This window comes from Schistocerca gregaria, chromosome 3 (genome assembly GCF_023897955.1).
Source record: "Schistocerca gregaria isolate iqSchGreg1 chromosome 3, iqSchGreg1.2, whole genome shotgun sequence".
Lineage (NCBI taxonomy): Eukaryota > Metazoa > Arthropoda > Insecta > Orthoptera > Acrididae > Schistocerca > Schistocerca gregaria.
In genome coordinates this window covers 839,974,804-839,990,894 of record NC_064922.1, presented here as the reverse complement: position 1 = coordinate 839,990,894, position 16,091 = coordinate 839,974,804, and the positions used below count along the sequence as shown (strand labels likewise).

At 43.8% G+C, this 16,091-nt stretch overlaps 1 protein-coding gene across 2 annotated transcripts in view; it reads right to left on the bottom strand.

Moving 5' to 3' along the window:
- LOC126355197 (probable pyruvate dehydrogenase E1 component subunit alpha, mitochondrial) overlaps positions 1-16,091 on the bottom strand; it is a 101,060-nt gene that overhangs the window by 19,111 nt on the left and 65,858 nt on the right. The window lies entirely within an intron of this gene.

Genomic DNA, 16,091 nt, shown 5'->3' with positions numbered 1-16,091 from the left:
CACACAACAGCCAGTACAGCAGAGAAAGAGGGAAGGTGGAGGGTGGGCCCGGAATGGGGAAAGGTTGGGAAAGGAAATCGGCTGCATCCTTCCTCGTATTTGAAAAACGTCATGGTTCACTGCCGAGAGCTGCTGACAAGATTTCTTTATTGAACAGTCAGTTTCGGTCTACGGACCATCATCAGGTATCATAAAATATTTACAACAGCTTGAACATTCATATAAAATCAGAGGCTTCAAAAAATACAAATGCATAATTCAGCACTATTTCGATGGATTTTATATTTTTTGACGGCAATGATTTTATATTGTCTTGTAAGCTGATATAAATATTTTGTTATACCTGATGATGGTCTGTGAACCTAAACTGATTACGTAATAAATAAATTTTTAGCACCAGCTCTCGGCGGTGAATCATTGGCTTTTTCAAATATTTTCGAACTATGAGACGCCACCTCCTTAAAATCCCGGTATTTACCTTAAGAGGACGTGGACAGCACCATCGTGAATATGTTTGACATCTTTTGCCAAAGGAATTTCAGTACATTGGAAATTATTTTTCAGATAATTTTTTATGGCTGGGAAACTGAAACAATTTTCTCACCATCTTAGGTTGATACTGATCTAGTTTTTGACGAATTATGACGGAGCTATATAAAATGTGCGAATTATTATTATCACTATTATTATAATCACTACTACTATTTGTTAAAGGACATCTTCTAAACACCATGAGCGGCATTCATAATGTTAATTTTTAGATAAACCGGTATTAAAGTGTATAAAAAAATTAAATGATCGTATAGTTGTCGGCCGGGAGGCCCCATCCGGGGAAGTTCGGCAGCCGAGTGAGCGTTTTATTTCAGTGGATGCCACTCTAGACGACTTATTTGCCGGTGCTGAGGATGAAGACAACACAACACCCAGTCCACGAGCGGAGAAAATCTCCAACCCGGCCTGGAATCGAACACGGGCCAGCTGCATGGGAGGTAAGCACGTTACCATTTTTTTTTTTTTTGAAGAGAGGAACTATATTAATCAACATGTGCACTTCATAAACAACCTCCTGACATGTTAGACCTATATGACGAACAGAGCTCAAATTCGTATCGTTGACAGTCGGTTTGAATCTTTTCAGGGACTATTTTACACTGAAGCACCTTGGCTTTTGCAAAGCAGGCATCCATGATATTAACATAATTTAGTTAGTCGAAATTGGACGAAGATTGATGTATAAAGGCATTCTTCAGATTTTGTATAAGGAATTTTTACTCGCAGTTTGCAACTCCATCAATTAAAATGGAAAATAAAAAGGTTGTATTCAGCGGCTTTCACCGAGATTGGAACCGCTATCTCATATAGTACTAGCACCGCAACGCACAAGTGAACCACTTTTTTTATCCTTTCACTCAGTTTCATTTATTGCAGAGGCCAACCAGTTCTCTGACCGAACACGATGGTACCGACGTTTTTTTTTTTTTTTTTTTTGAGCACTTTTTTCCATTCTGTCGCGCTGGCCACTTTGTTCTAAATATACCTTTATAATTTCGCACACCTTCCACTGTTTGTTGATATTATTTCAAATAAAATTGAAAAATTTGTCAAATTTCGAAGAAAAAAATGCGAGCAGGACTCGAACACGATACCTCCAGCGCGGTAGCTGTAAACCTTTTCTTTCTCTTTTTTGTTTTTTTGTTTTTTGTTTTTATTTTTTATTTTTTTAACTAATACTTTCTCCCTGCCAACTCTTTTTTTTTTAAAAAAAAAGATGTCCTTCAGTTACGACAAACAAAATTAGAACGTACATCCCCATTCAGCTAAGCAGGCGGACATTGAAGTGTATAATGCTTCGTCAATAGATCTCAGATGTCACTGAAGATGGGTGACACACCCGAATACCGGTATGCCTAATAAACGTTCTAAGTGCCACTCATGGTGTATAGAACTGTCCTTTAACAAATATCTAAAAGCTGCAGAGCACTAAGTATTCAACATTTTACATTATTATTATTATTATTATTATTATTATTATTATTATTATCATGTTAAGACCTTCTAGGGTCTAACTTCCAATTTCAGTTCCTAATCCTTCGTTGTTCTTTCCTTTTACTTCTAATATTCCTTTGTCGCTTCACTATGTTTCTTACTCTTGTCTATAGACCACTTAGAACCGGTTTTCATTTCCCTTTTGCGTTGGAATCCTCCCACTTTTAAAACTTTTCCCTAAAAATCTCTCTTTACAACATACCTTCTTCTTCTGTTATTTCTTTCAAAGTCTTTCCTAACGTCTTGAATCTAGGTGTTTCTTACTTTCTTTTCCTCAAGATATTTGAAGATCTGCTTGGAAAACCTATTATAATCTATTATTATTATTATTATCATTATTATTATTAATACTATCGTACAACACTCCAGAATATACACGTAATACAAACACAATGAAATTAGACAGATGTTTAAATTGGACAACGGCACTTCATGCAACTCTTCAATACTTCTATTAAAAACATGGAGTGGGCAATTCTTAAGGTGTAAATAGCTATGCTGTAAAAACATCGAAAATTTGTCTTATCTGAAAATATTCGTTTTATGACAAACAAGGACATTTGTAGGAAACAGTGTTTGAAGTTTCAATAGCATTTTGATGAAGTTCCACACCAAAGGATGAATTTTCTGAGTCACTACTAGCCTACAGCTTCCTTCTGTCTCGCTTGCCTCCTCAAATTTTTATATTTCCTCCAATTATCCTCTTCCTCTCATAGGACTCAAGCTATATTTTTCAGAGCACACAATAGTTAATAACATTTGCTATGTTGTACGTCTCACTGCACTGGGGGCCAAACCGCACATTAACCCCGGCTTCGGCGTGAGGCGGCGGCGGGGTGGGCGGACTGCTGGGACCTGTTGTGGGGTTGTGGACCACTGAGGGCTCTCCGCCGTTGCTAGGTCCCCGGCTGAATACACAGTGCACATAATGCCGCAGTTTTCATGCGAACGAAATTCCTATTTTCATTTATAATTTTGCTAACTTTACCATCGATAATTAAATCGATCCAATAAAACTACAGGGACTTTCTATTTTTTATATTGTCAAAAATTTGCAGCCTTTGTTATTAACAATTAGGCATAGAAATTTCACGTAAATAATATTCCCAGAAAAAATTGTTTAAATTAAATCTGAAAAACAATTTCGATAAAGATAATAATGTTGATACTGTTTTGGACTACACCCTGTTCTAGAAAATACCTGAAGCTTGGTTCATATTACTTATAGAGAATTTTGGCTCGAAGCGCGCAAGTGTGCGTTTAGCAGCTATTAACTTTGGTGCATGTTACTTTCTGATCGACCATGTTGTTTCTCTAGTTCAAGAACGTGGCACAACATTTTTTTACAGAAGTGATGTAAAAAGTGTATCGAGAACGTAGCAATAAATGAAGACAGTGTTTAAAAGAAAGATAATATTCCAGCGACTTGTTATTTGAAAAACGCAGGACCAAATATTATGAGAGTTTATATACTAAGAAAGAAGCCAGCCGAGTCACTGAGACCGACTTTGCGAAATAAATGATATTTATCTGCCGGTGTAATATATTTTCTATTACGTAGTAACTTAAACATTGTGAAAACTGCCATACAGTTAGAATAATGTATGCACACAAACATGAATTCTTCGTTGTAAATGAACGTTAAGTATCGGAATTGCGTTATAAGTAACACGCAGCCTAACGACTCAAACGACTTTGCCAACAGTAACTTGGGTGTGTTTGGTCGCCTGCTTTTCAACGAAAAGTGTAGTCCTTTATAAGAGCTGACCAGGAGGATTGTACTAACATGTTTGCGCACGGATTCCGGCGCCTATTCTCAGCAGAAAATAAACATGGCAGGAGTGTACTAGTCAACCACAGTATTACTGCCGCCCGGGGTAGCCAATGGGTCCAAGGCGTCTTGTCACGGTCTGGGCGGCTCCCCCGCCGAAGGTTCGAGTCGCCCTTAGGCATGGGTGTGTGTGTGTTATCCTTAGTGTAACTTACTTTTAAGTTAGAGTATATAGTGCGTAAGCTTAGGGACCGATGACCTCAGCAATTTGGTCCCATAAGACTTTACCACAAATTTCCAAAATTTCCGCAGTATTACTGCACTCGACAGTGAGAGCGCTTAACGTGGGTCAGCGCGTAATCGGGGTTGCTGAGCGAAGTCTGAGTGAAGGAAGGAAGGAAGCAAGGTACAACTACAGGTACGCAATGAAAACTGTGCTAACCTTCATGATTAGTTAAGAAGTGGATGGTCCATCACGAAAAGTACAGACGTCAAGTACGCCATCTGCTGCACCTACTTCACTGGAATACGTTCATGTTTTATCCGCCGTGTTTCCATATCATTGTCATCATGTGCTGCTTATTAATCTCACTCTCAAGACCAACATCTATTATTAAATTTGTAACCCCGGAAATGCATACCCTCCTATTTCCATCTATTGTACTATAAATTCTTTTCCTTTATTTGTTACCTGAAGACATGACATTTCTGTGTATTTACATATTGTAATTGCTTATACTGTTTGTATATATATATATATATATATATATATATATATATATATATATATATATATGTGTGTGTGTGTGTCGATGTATAATTGTTTTGTAAATATTATTTGTATTTTACGCTGAGTCTTGCCTAGGGAAAACTATGCTATCGAACGAATACATCGATAGGTCGTGTGGAGAACCAAAGTGTTTAGGATCTTTGGTAGTGTTAACTCTGCCGCGTGGAGCACGGGCAGAGGAGAGTCTGGCTGGAGTAGGGCGGTGGAGCAGGTGTGTTGTGTGACGCTCCCGCGAGTTGCCGCGCTTTCGGGGTTTGGCGGCATATACACTCCTGGAAATGGAAAAAAGAACACATTGACTCCGGTGTGTCAGACCCACCATATCTGCTCCGGACACACGCACAGCACAGCGGACACACCAGGAACCGCGGTGTTGGCCGTCGAATGGCGCTAGCTGCGCAGCATTTGTGCACCGCCGCCGTCAGTGTCAGCCAGTTTGCCGTGGCATCGCACTCTTTAACACTGGTAGCATGCCGCGACAGCGTGGACGTGAACCGTATGTGCAGTTGACGGACTTTGAGCGAGGGCGTATAGTGGGCATGCGGGAGGCCGGGTGGACGTACCGCCGAATTGCTCAACACGTGGGGCGTCAGGTCTCCACAGTACATCGATGTTGTCGCCAGTGGTCGGCGGAAGGTGCACGTGCCCGTCGACCTGGGACCGGACCGCAGCGACGCACGGATGCACGCCAAGACTGTAGGATCCTATGCAGTGCCGTAGGGGACCGCACCGCCACTTCCCAGCAAATTAGGGACACTGTTGCTCCTGGGGTATCGGCGAGGACCATTCGCAACCGTCTCCATGAAGCTGGGCTACGGTCCCGCACACCGTTAGGCCGTCTTCCGCTCACGCTCCAACATCGTGCAGCCCGCCTCCAGTGGTGTCGCGACAGGCGTGAATGGAGGGACGAATGGAGACGTGTCGTCTTCAGCGATGAGAGTCGCTCTGCCTTGGTTCCAATGATGGCCGTATGCGTGTTTGGCGCCGTGCAGGTGAGCGCCACAATCAGGACCGCAAACGACCGAGGCACACAGGGCCAACACCCGGCATCATGGTGTGGGGAGCGATCTCCTACACTGGCAGTACACCTCTGGTGATCGTCGAGGGGACACTGAATAGCGCACGGTATATCCAAACCGTCATCGAACCCATCGTTCTACCATTCCTAGACCGGCAAGGGAACTTGCTGTTCCAACAGGACAATGCACGTCCGCATGTATCCCGTGCCACCCAACGTGCTCTAGAAGGTGTAAGTCAACTACCCTGGCCAGCAAGATCTCCGGATCTGTCCCCCATTGAGCATGTTTGGGACTGGATGAAGCGTCGTCTCACGCGGTCTGCACGTCCAGCACGAACGCTGGTCCAACTGAGGCGCCAGGTGGAAATGGCACGGCAAGCCGTTCCACAGGACTACATCCAGCATCTCTACGATCGTCTCCATGGGAGAATAGCAGCCTGCATTGCTGCGAAAGGTGGATATACACTGTACTAGTGCCGGCATTGTGCATGCTCTGTTGCCTGTGTGAATGTGCCTGTGGTTCTGTCATTGTGATCATGTGATGTATCTGACCCCAGGAATGTGTCAATAAAGTTTCCCCTTCCTGGGACAATGAATTCACGGTGTTCTTATTTCAATTTCCAGGAGTGTAATTGCGCTCGACTCGCTATGATAGTTTCTGACACGGTGTCACGGACGGGAAGCATTAGCTGGCGCACATCAAGAGCCCGTTTCGCCTGGTGACAGTGTCGAGAAGAAGGCGCCCCAACATCCAGCTTCTGCAACAGCGACTGTCGCCACCTCCTCGACCGACGACTTCAAACCTTCAATCAACCAACAAGAAAGACTGGAAGCACGTAAAGTTTTAGAACTGTATGGCAGACCTCAGCTTTTAAAATTGTTGCATCACAAAATTACAGCAACTTAGCATGGACCTTTGTTGCTCATTGTCCCAATTGCATTACCAAGGAGGGTCGCTTCCTTTTCCGAAATGAACCCGAGTGTCGTTGAAATTCAGGCTCCAGCATTAAAGTAATATCATTCCATTTCACCGCTTTAATTTCAAAGTTCAGTTAAGGTATTCATATCTGGCTACAATATTTAGATTACACAAGCACAAATTAAGAGTGCGAGTTTTGTTAGCATGTTTTAGCTTACCTGTGACTAAATTTTACTATTGTTAATTGTTCAGAATCATTTACTTCAAGTTCAAAGTTAAATCTCTTATTTCTAAATTGCGTAGATTCAATTAGCTTTTGAAATGATTGTTGAGGTAGCTCAAGACTAACCTCATTTTATTGAATTTCGTAGTGCTTCATAAACAAAGCTCACTATTAATTTCAGTCACTAAATTAACTTTCAATTTTCTTTTGCTAAATTAAGTCAGAGTGTAGCGAAATTTATTACTTCTGAGAAACATTCAGTTTTCACACAATACGTGTCAACCTTCAGTTGCCACGCTTTTGGTGCTAATTACGTGTGCAATAACCTTTCTTTTTCAGTTATTATAGTAGTTGTGCATAGGACTGGTGTCCGTAATTTTCCCCAAATCTCAAATATCTAATTAACGCCAATTAATTGTTCACGTGACGACCGCACATTTACTTTCTTTATTAATTTTACCCTTTTCTCAAAATTAATTTCCACCAATTTTATTTGCATTTTTCCTTTCATTTAGATGTAACCCTTTCCTCCCTCTTTACCGACAGATTACTTCGGTGACGATTGCTTTTTCCCAAATTTCCATTAGGTACACGCGGTTTAATTTTTCACTGTCATTAAGGTCGGTAAGTGAGGGGGAGGTTACAAGTTCTGTGTTGCTTTTTCCATTAACCCACCAGTACGCTAATATTCATTTTCAGTTCCTTTTACACGTTCACAGGCTTTTAATCAGTCGTGTTTGGTAATCTTACATAAAGACTCTTTGGTTATTTGCTTTAGCGTAGTTAAATTACTGAAAGAAACTTTTTTGTCTGCAATTTTTTGTTTCATTGTATTCCAGATTACAGACAATCTATAGCATTCAAATTACAGTGGCATGGCGGGTGCCTCGGAACAGCTTTAAAATTGCGTCTGCTTTAAAAACAGGCTTCTGATTATTATGACACATAATTTGTAAGCACTTTAAATTTTGTTAAATGTTAAGCTTAGTTCAAAGCTGATTTTAATCTGAATGACCCACTCAGTTATGTCCTTTTTGCGAGTTGTAATAGTAGTGGCTTAAGTTGTCTAACGAGTATGATACAGTGCGCTATCAAAAACAATAATACTAGCAGCTGGGATGTTGGGATTCAGTTTCTCTTGTAACACTTGCGATAGTTACCTCATTGATTTCATCGTGACTATCTTGGGAATTCGGTATGTCTTCGTACAACCAGCACTTTTTCATGGCGTAACGCATATTCGCCCATTGGTTTATAGGGCCCCTTTTAATTATTATTTTTTTTAGTGCTCTCAAATATTTCCAAAGCTTTGGAACAATGTTGCAACATACTGCTAGAACAGTCTCTTATTTTTACATTTTTAGAAGCGAAATCTCATATCTTCCTAAATTTTCCGAAATGTTTCCCTTCCCCCTGAATTTCACTTCAGTTTTTGAAAATGTAATCAACTTCCTCAACGTTGGGATTTACTTCTTCTCCTGATAATACTCCAAAACTTTTCTTCGAATAAATGTTTAACGAAGTCATCTAGAAAAACAACTTTTTTTACAACGCCTTCGTTTTATACGATTTTAACTTTTTCTCCGGTTTCTTCTGCTTTCTTATAGTCTTTTAAAATGTATTATACTGTTCTTCCTGCCATTTTTACCACCGACAAGATTACTCTTTGTAGCGGTATTGATAGCTGATTCTGCTTTTTCTTATTCGTAACAAAACTGCAAAACTTTGAAAATAAGCTCTTTTTCACCTGAAAGTGTCCACTTACGCTACATCTTCCTTTGTTTTCCATTCTCAGGAGTGTTCATGGTTACGGATAACACCTTACTACACTACAGACGATATTTCACGAGGACATGCTAAACCACTTGACAGTATATGCACAACTGACCCAAAAGCATTGACAGTGCCATATGTTTTCCTAAGACACCACTGTACTTGCTTACTGTAACGTCAATGCCTGTTTCCGATAGGTGCCACGGGAGGCGAAGTGCAATAATATCGTGGTTGGGTAGTACCTGTCCAACACACGTCCCTAATGGAACAAGGACGCCCTCTTCTGCTAGCAGCTGCAATGTTGGGATGTTATCACAACCACAGGTGGAAGCACAAGCGGCCAAAGACACTGCTAGCTACGTCATAACCACCTATGGTAAACTAACATACGCAAACAGCGACAAACGTCGGTAAGCCCCTGCATATCAGCAACACTGACTGGCAACTACCAGCTGCTATTAGAGCCGACCAACAGGCCACAGCAGGGACACCGACGAGCTCGCCCACAGGTACACAAACAATCTGCCAACATCCCCCCACACTGTGCTTTCGGTATATGACCTATCGGACACAAGATCGATAACAAACCTTACTGTTGCAGGTTGCTGACGCTGAACGAGGACTCTGTACCAGCACCCAGCGCCAGCCGCCGAGCAGCACAAACGCACAACGTCAAGGTATCGACATGCATGATACCCACTACTAACAAAGGCTATCCTTGCCCGATCTATCGCAGGCAGCAAGACAACCGCTACTGCTCTTGCCACCCGACCTAACTATAGCAGAGGTTTTTTCCCCTTGGCTCTTGCCTTGGCACATTTTTCCTCTGCCCTTCAAACCGCTAACCTTCGTCCGATTTCGACCAATCTTTCTCCAGATGGGCGCGCATTAATGGTTAACCATAACCAGACGTACGCAAACTTCGCAGTACCCACATCCTGTGACACCTCACTTTAGTGAATACTAACCCTTATGCAGAGATGGCAGTAGACCTTTTGTGTTGTCCATCATGCCGGTGTGGGCGTGAAGGGGCTCCACCTCTATTAAATAACACTCTACTGCTACTGCACAGTCACGATAGTCGTTCGCCATTTGCCAGTGCTGATCAGAGAACACATGTCACAGCTTCAGTTTTACAATCGCAGGCAGATTTTAGTAGACCCTAGTTTTCTCAATTTCGGACGATGACGCCTGTTTTGTCTGCCTGGTAAGTCACCTCCACACTCATCCGGACCTCATCAGTGACATGCTTCTCTCACTGCCCGCCTCGCACAAGTATTAGGCGGTGAAAGCACTGCTCATTCAGCACCTTTCTCACTCTCCGGCAGAGGCTATATACCACATTATTCACGACGAGCATCTTGACAACCACACTCCTTTGCAGTTTTAGCGGCGCGTACATACATTAATTTATGATCAAGCATTACCTGATGCCACGCTTTGGAGATTGTGGATGGTCAAAATATTTTTGTATCTGCTACTTCACCTACTGTCTCTCACCGCAGACCCACTTGAGATTCGTTTATGCATGGCAGATGGGGCTTACGCTATCATTTGTCACTGACACCACCTGTCATGGACGACATCTCCATCACCCTCAGTTAGCACGCCTGCGCCATCAGTTCCGTGCCCTGCCGGCAGAGGCCAGGATGCTCGCCTCGGTGCCTCAGCTGCCAGTCAGCATCTTCCACCTAGCGACCTACAGGAGGTACTGCCTGCGGCCTCCCGAACAGCCACCGACCTCACCCGAGCAGCAGCCCGATGGGCTCCCAGCCCTGATGCAGTCAGCTGCCGCCCCCTCCCGCTCCGCACCGCCTCGCCTAGCAGCCTACCCACTGTGCTGGTTACATGCTACTTACAGGGACGACGCTAGCAACTACCGTCCACCTTGCACCTACCCAAACGATTCCAGCAGGCACATTTAGGCGCCATGTCCCGGTACATTCCTTCACCGTACCTACCATCCGACACTGCACCACTCACTTCAGCAGTATGTTGCCTCTATGCCACAGACATGTCACTGGGCATTTGCTTTCTCATCGACACTGGCGCCGACGTTAGCGTTATCACAGCCAAGCACGCTGGCAACACACTTTTACCTACTGCCTTCGCCTTGATCGAAGACAATCACTTTCCTGTTGCGGTCCATGGCTCCATCATGATGTCGCCTATCACCTTCCCTTGGACATTCCACGTTGTTGACATGGATGAACCTGTGATTGGGTTGGATTTTCTACATCAGTACGACCTTTCACCAGACCTGCAAGCTGCCATGCTCTGCCATGTGTCTGGCTCTACTGTTCTGTGCTCACACGAGTTCAGCACAACTTCACTCTTCACCTCCTTCGCTACACTTTCCCCATGTGCATTCCTGCTCAAGCGCTCTGACCTGTCGAATGTGCACTCACAAATTGACGAACTCACATCCAGAATGCCACCTTATGCACCCACATTGCCTCTACCTCCACTGAGTTGTCATGTGCACGGCGTACAATACATCGCCTATCTGCAGAACCACAACAAGGCAATCCAACACATGCCTCTACTACGTGTTTTTGCCACCCTGCTCCTGTGTCGAGCATTCCAGCACCTGCTGTCGTTTTCGCATCACTGCAGCTGAATCCCCAAGACATACCTTCATGCACTCCTCCTGATTCTCCACTCCGTGTGCCTCCTGCACCATGCCTTTCATTGTCAACTACAGCCGAGGCCCCACCTATGCTGGCTTAGTTCATCAAGGTCAGTGAATCACTATTGCCTGCGGATACCATCTTGACCTCTCTTTCCAAGCCCCCTTTGCGATTATCAGCCATCAGTAATGGCACTTGTCATTGGATTTGCACCAACAATGGCTCACCTGTATGTTATCAGGCCAGGGGCCTTAACGGTTCCAAACTTCTGTGTGCCAAGGAGATCGTTCAGGATCTGTTGGCTTCGGGCATCCTCCATCCCTCCGATAGAAACTAGCCTTCATCCATTCACCTTGTTACTAAAAAGGACAGCACCTTACGCATGTGTGGGGACTACAGGTCCCTTAACGCTTGCAGCATTATCGATAACTACCTCATTCCTCATATAAAGGATTTCACACAATTACTGCATGGTTCTAATTTTTTCTTTGTTTTACATTGTTCCAAGGTATACCATCTGATCCCTATGCATCCACCAGATATTCCTAAGATGGACATCATCACACCCTTTGGCCTATTTGAATTTTTTTACATGCCTTATGAGTTGAAAAATGCTGTGCAAACATGGCAGCAGTTCATTGACTCCATTTTGCTCCCTCTGATATTTGCTTATGCTTACTTAGATGATGCATTGATCTTTTCCTCCTCCACTTACGAGCATCAAGTTCATCTCGATGCAGTTTGTTTGGCCCACACTGCCAATGATGTGGTGATCAACCATGATAAATCTCAACCGTGTTCCACACCATACCATCTCCGCCGACGGCCTCGGACCAATGAGTTCTCGTGTCTAAATCAGTTGATCTCCCTCTCCCTGAATTGTAAGAGGCGATTAAATATTTCCATAGTGACCTCGAGGGGCGACTTTTCACGATCTATACCAATCACAAGCCACTCGTGAATTCTGTTCGTAATCCTACTACGGACCTGCCACCGAGACATTTCCGCCATATGGACTACATCTGTCAGCATTCTTCCAACACATGCTATATTCACAGTGTGGAGTGCGTTGTGGCAGCCTACCTTTTACGCATCTGCATGCTAACTGCACTGGTGAATATGGAAGAGCTCACCCTACTTCAGGCTGAAGACGATGATATACAGCAAATAATATCAGAAAACGAGTCATCGCTCTCTGTCCAACCCCTTATAGTACCGGTCGACGATCCCTGTCCTTTGTGAGATCACTGCGGCCACACTCCACCTCCTGGCTCTTACCACTCTTCATCACGGCGTCTTTACTGCCTTGCACATCTTGGCCCATCCTGGAATGAGCCCCGACATGGCTGTTTAAGGAGCGCATTGTCTGGCCCGGTGTGAAGCACGACTTCCGCACTTGGACCTGTGCGTGCATCCCGTGCCAGTGCAGTAAGATCGACCTCCTTGGGTTATGTTTGGCATTCCAAAGGGGCGTCTTCAGCACGTCCATGACCACGCCATAGGTCCCATCACCCCTTCCGAGTGTTACAGATACATCTTGTAGATCCTCAATCACGTGACTGGCTGGGTCGAGGTGGTCCCTATTTTTGGCATCACGGCCGAGACAATCACACGGTCTTTCATCTCAGCTTGGGTTCCTCATCTCGGCTGTTCCCTGTCTCTAATGACGGACCAGGGATTCCAGTTTGAGTCCATCCTCTTTGCACAACTCTGCGAACTTTGCGATCTCTGCGACGTAGCCAAATTTCACACCATGGCTTACCACCCACAGGCGAATGGCGTGGTCAAACTGTGGCACCACACACTGAAGGCTGTGCTTATGTGCCACGGTGGCCTTTGGTCCGAGGCCCTCCCGTGGGTCCTGCTGGGTATTCGCTCAGCCCATAAAGAAGACTGGAACGCATCACTTGCTGAGATTCTATACGGCGAACCCCTCCTCCTTCCTGACGCTGTGGGACAACACTGTGCGAGCAGCCTTTCAGCCGCCTTATTGGGGCCCTCACCGCATGCTACGTTGCGGTACGGACACATTCATCATCCACCTACACGGGTGCCCACAGACTGTGTGTGTTAATCGATTGAAACCAGCGTGGTCACTCACCTTCCCGCCGCCCGACCTTGCCGACCTGCCTTCAGCCGATGTCTCTCCACCTGCGTAGCCGTTGGAACCACAGGACCCTTGCACCGCAGATTCCGATGCGCATACTTCTCGCGCCTGCCGCCGCCTACAACCACCGCCCTGGCACGAAGATTATGAATTCGTGTGATGAAGCTTCCCTCTGCCGTGCTCCGAACTACCGGGTGAGGGGGGGGGGGGGGGAGGCTCTGTGGCTTCTGTGGCGCAGAGTACCTTATCTTTGACTGTTATTTCTTTGGATTGCTTTTGTTCTAGCTTCTTCTCGCCGTGTAACTTTTTCTTCTGCCATGTTTGTTCGTTTTGTCTCAGTGATTAATAAATGCAATTTCCATACTTTGTGTGTGTTATTACCGACCAACCATACGTGATAACCCCGAGTTCTAAATTTCCTTAGTTTTGAGCGAGTTTAACGATGTTGCAGGGAGCAGGGACAAGAATGTCCGTTGTTGCATATATCGCCCTTCTGAATGCGTGGACCATAAACGCATCAACTTTCTCAACTCTTCCACTATCAGCGTTCACAAAATTCCTTTCTATCGCTACTTAAAAGTTGTAATTGCATTTTCCATCAGTAAATAGCTAAACTGTTCACAAATAAGTACGCGAAAACCTCGCAATTTCGTCTAACGCTCCACAACACACGTACAGCATCGTCGTGCTCCTGGTCTGTGACGTCACCAGAACATCAGCCAATAACAGAGCGTTTTCGATTACGTAACCAAAGCTTGATATTTCATGATTTATAAGCTTTAATTACATGAAAATAACTATGTTTTGTGAGAATATTAACTGTAAATGTTATTCATATGTTATGATCAATCAGAATAACAACAGTCCAAACCGTACTTTTAAAATTAGGAAAACAGCCTATTTTTGCTAAATACGGGCCACAAACGGCTAGAATCTTCGAAACATTCGCTTTTGAGCAAAAGTTATTACATTTAGAAAAATATCCCTGTATTAGAAAGCCGAGCGAAGCATAAGAATGGGTGATTCATTAGAACCGATTAATTTTTTTTAGCATCAGTGAAAGTGCCTATGATAATAACAACAGACAACAACAGAAATATATGCTGCTCATATATGAAATATTCAGCTGAATAAGCTGCAAATCAACACATATTCGAAAGTATTTCCTTAGAAACAAGCTGTAGTTTATGTCATTGAATCATTGTCATTCAGCTCTTTTTATATGTATTTCGCTATAATTCATGTGTCTTGGTAATTTAATTACGCATGTAACGCAAAACTGTAAAACTGTTTCGTTCATTAAGTAGAAAATAAATGAAAACAATCATCATCCTTACGACGCATGTGACTGCTTTCTCACCACTTGGAGCGCTAGTATCACTGCATCTGTCAAATGGTAATAACTTTTGCACCAGTGAGTGTCGTGACTGTTTATGTCAGGCTGTGACTACTCGAAACATCTTGGCTTCTGCTCCACGTGAAATGGCATCCCATGAAATTCCAGCAAAAGCGGAAGAATACATATTGAAATGTTTACATCAGGTTTATTCTTACGATGAAGGCAGTGACATCAATTGCTGTTAGTTTGTGGCAGTGTGATGGAGGGGACAGAGTGAGTAGTGGGGAGAATGTTCAGCCGGTTGAGAATAGGACTGTCGATATTTTTAAAAATAGCAGGAATCTGATATATTGATATTTTTAAAAAAATATCATTATCGGCCCCCAATTTACCTGAAAAGTATCGATATATCGACGGAAAAAATATCGACATGCCGGCTTATGCAAACATCGGTTGCACATTGTAAATATACTGCCGGTTTTAGAGATGTATATTTAAGTATTGATTGGTTCTTAGACATTTTGGACATCATCAAGCTAGCAGCGTGCTTATCCCCGTTAGAGCAAGAATTGAAAGGAGAACGATCCACCTGAACGCTTGGCTACAACCACTTTGCTACCAATGGTAACTGCCTGTAGGTGGCACGATAAAAGGCGTCCGATGGCTCAGCCTTTCGATTCCGTCATATATGGGATTTATCTAAAACACTTCTTGTTCGCTGCCCTATTTTTTCATTTCTGAAAACGCTAGCAACCTAGCAGTTGTAGTGTCAAAACTGCGCGGTGAAGTTAAACGTTGCAGTTTGTGTTAGTAGCGCCGAACGCCGAGTACGTCAGCATTTCCCCTCACACGTCTCCGCCCACCGCAAAGACCAGTCTTGTCATTTAGATTTTTGTTCGTCATTTTCAGCAACTGTTTTTGAATAATGTCAGTGTGAAGAAGTAGCCCGCTAGTTGCGTTAAAAATTGGTTGTAACGCAACTGGTGTGCTATTTATCTTGTTATTCTATTCACACGGCCACCGCCAGGTGCAGTCGGACGTTCAAAAATGGCTCTGAGCACTATGGGACTCAACATCTTAGGTCATAAGTCCCCTAGAACTTAGAACAACTTAAACCTAACTAACCTAAGGACATCACACACACCAATGCCCGAGGTAGGATTAGAACCTGCGACCGTAGCAGCCCCGCGGTTCCGGACTGCAGCGCCAGAACCGCACGGCCACCGCGGCCGGCGCAGTCGGACGTCTTCTTTGTGCCACCTATACTGGCTTTACACAGTCAAAGAGAAAGACTGCTCAAAAAATGGTAAGACTCCTTCAAACAGTGAAACCAGAATTAAGTTTTACTACAGTTTCAAAAGAACTGCTATTTACCGAAAATTTGGTAGAAAATACAATATAAATTAAAAATATCGACACCCGATATTGCCATTCGACATCGATACACAGTGGAGTATCGACCAATATTTATCGAT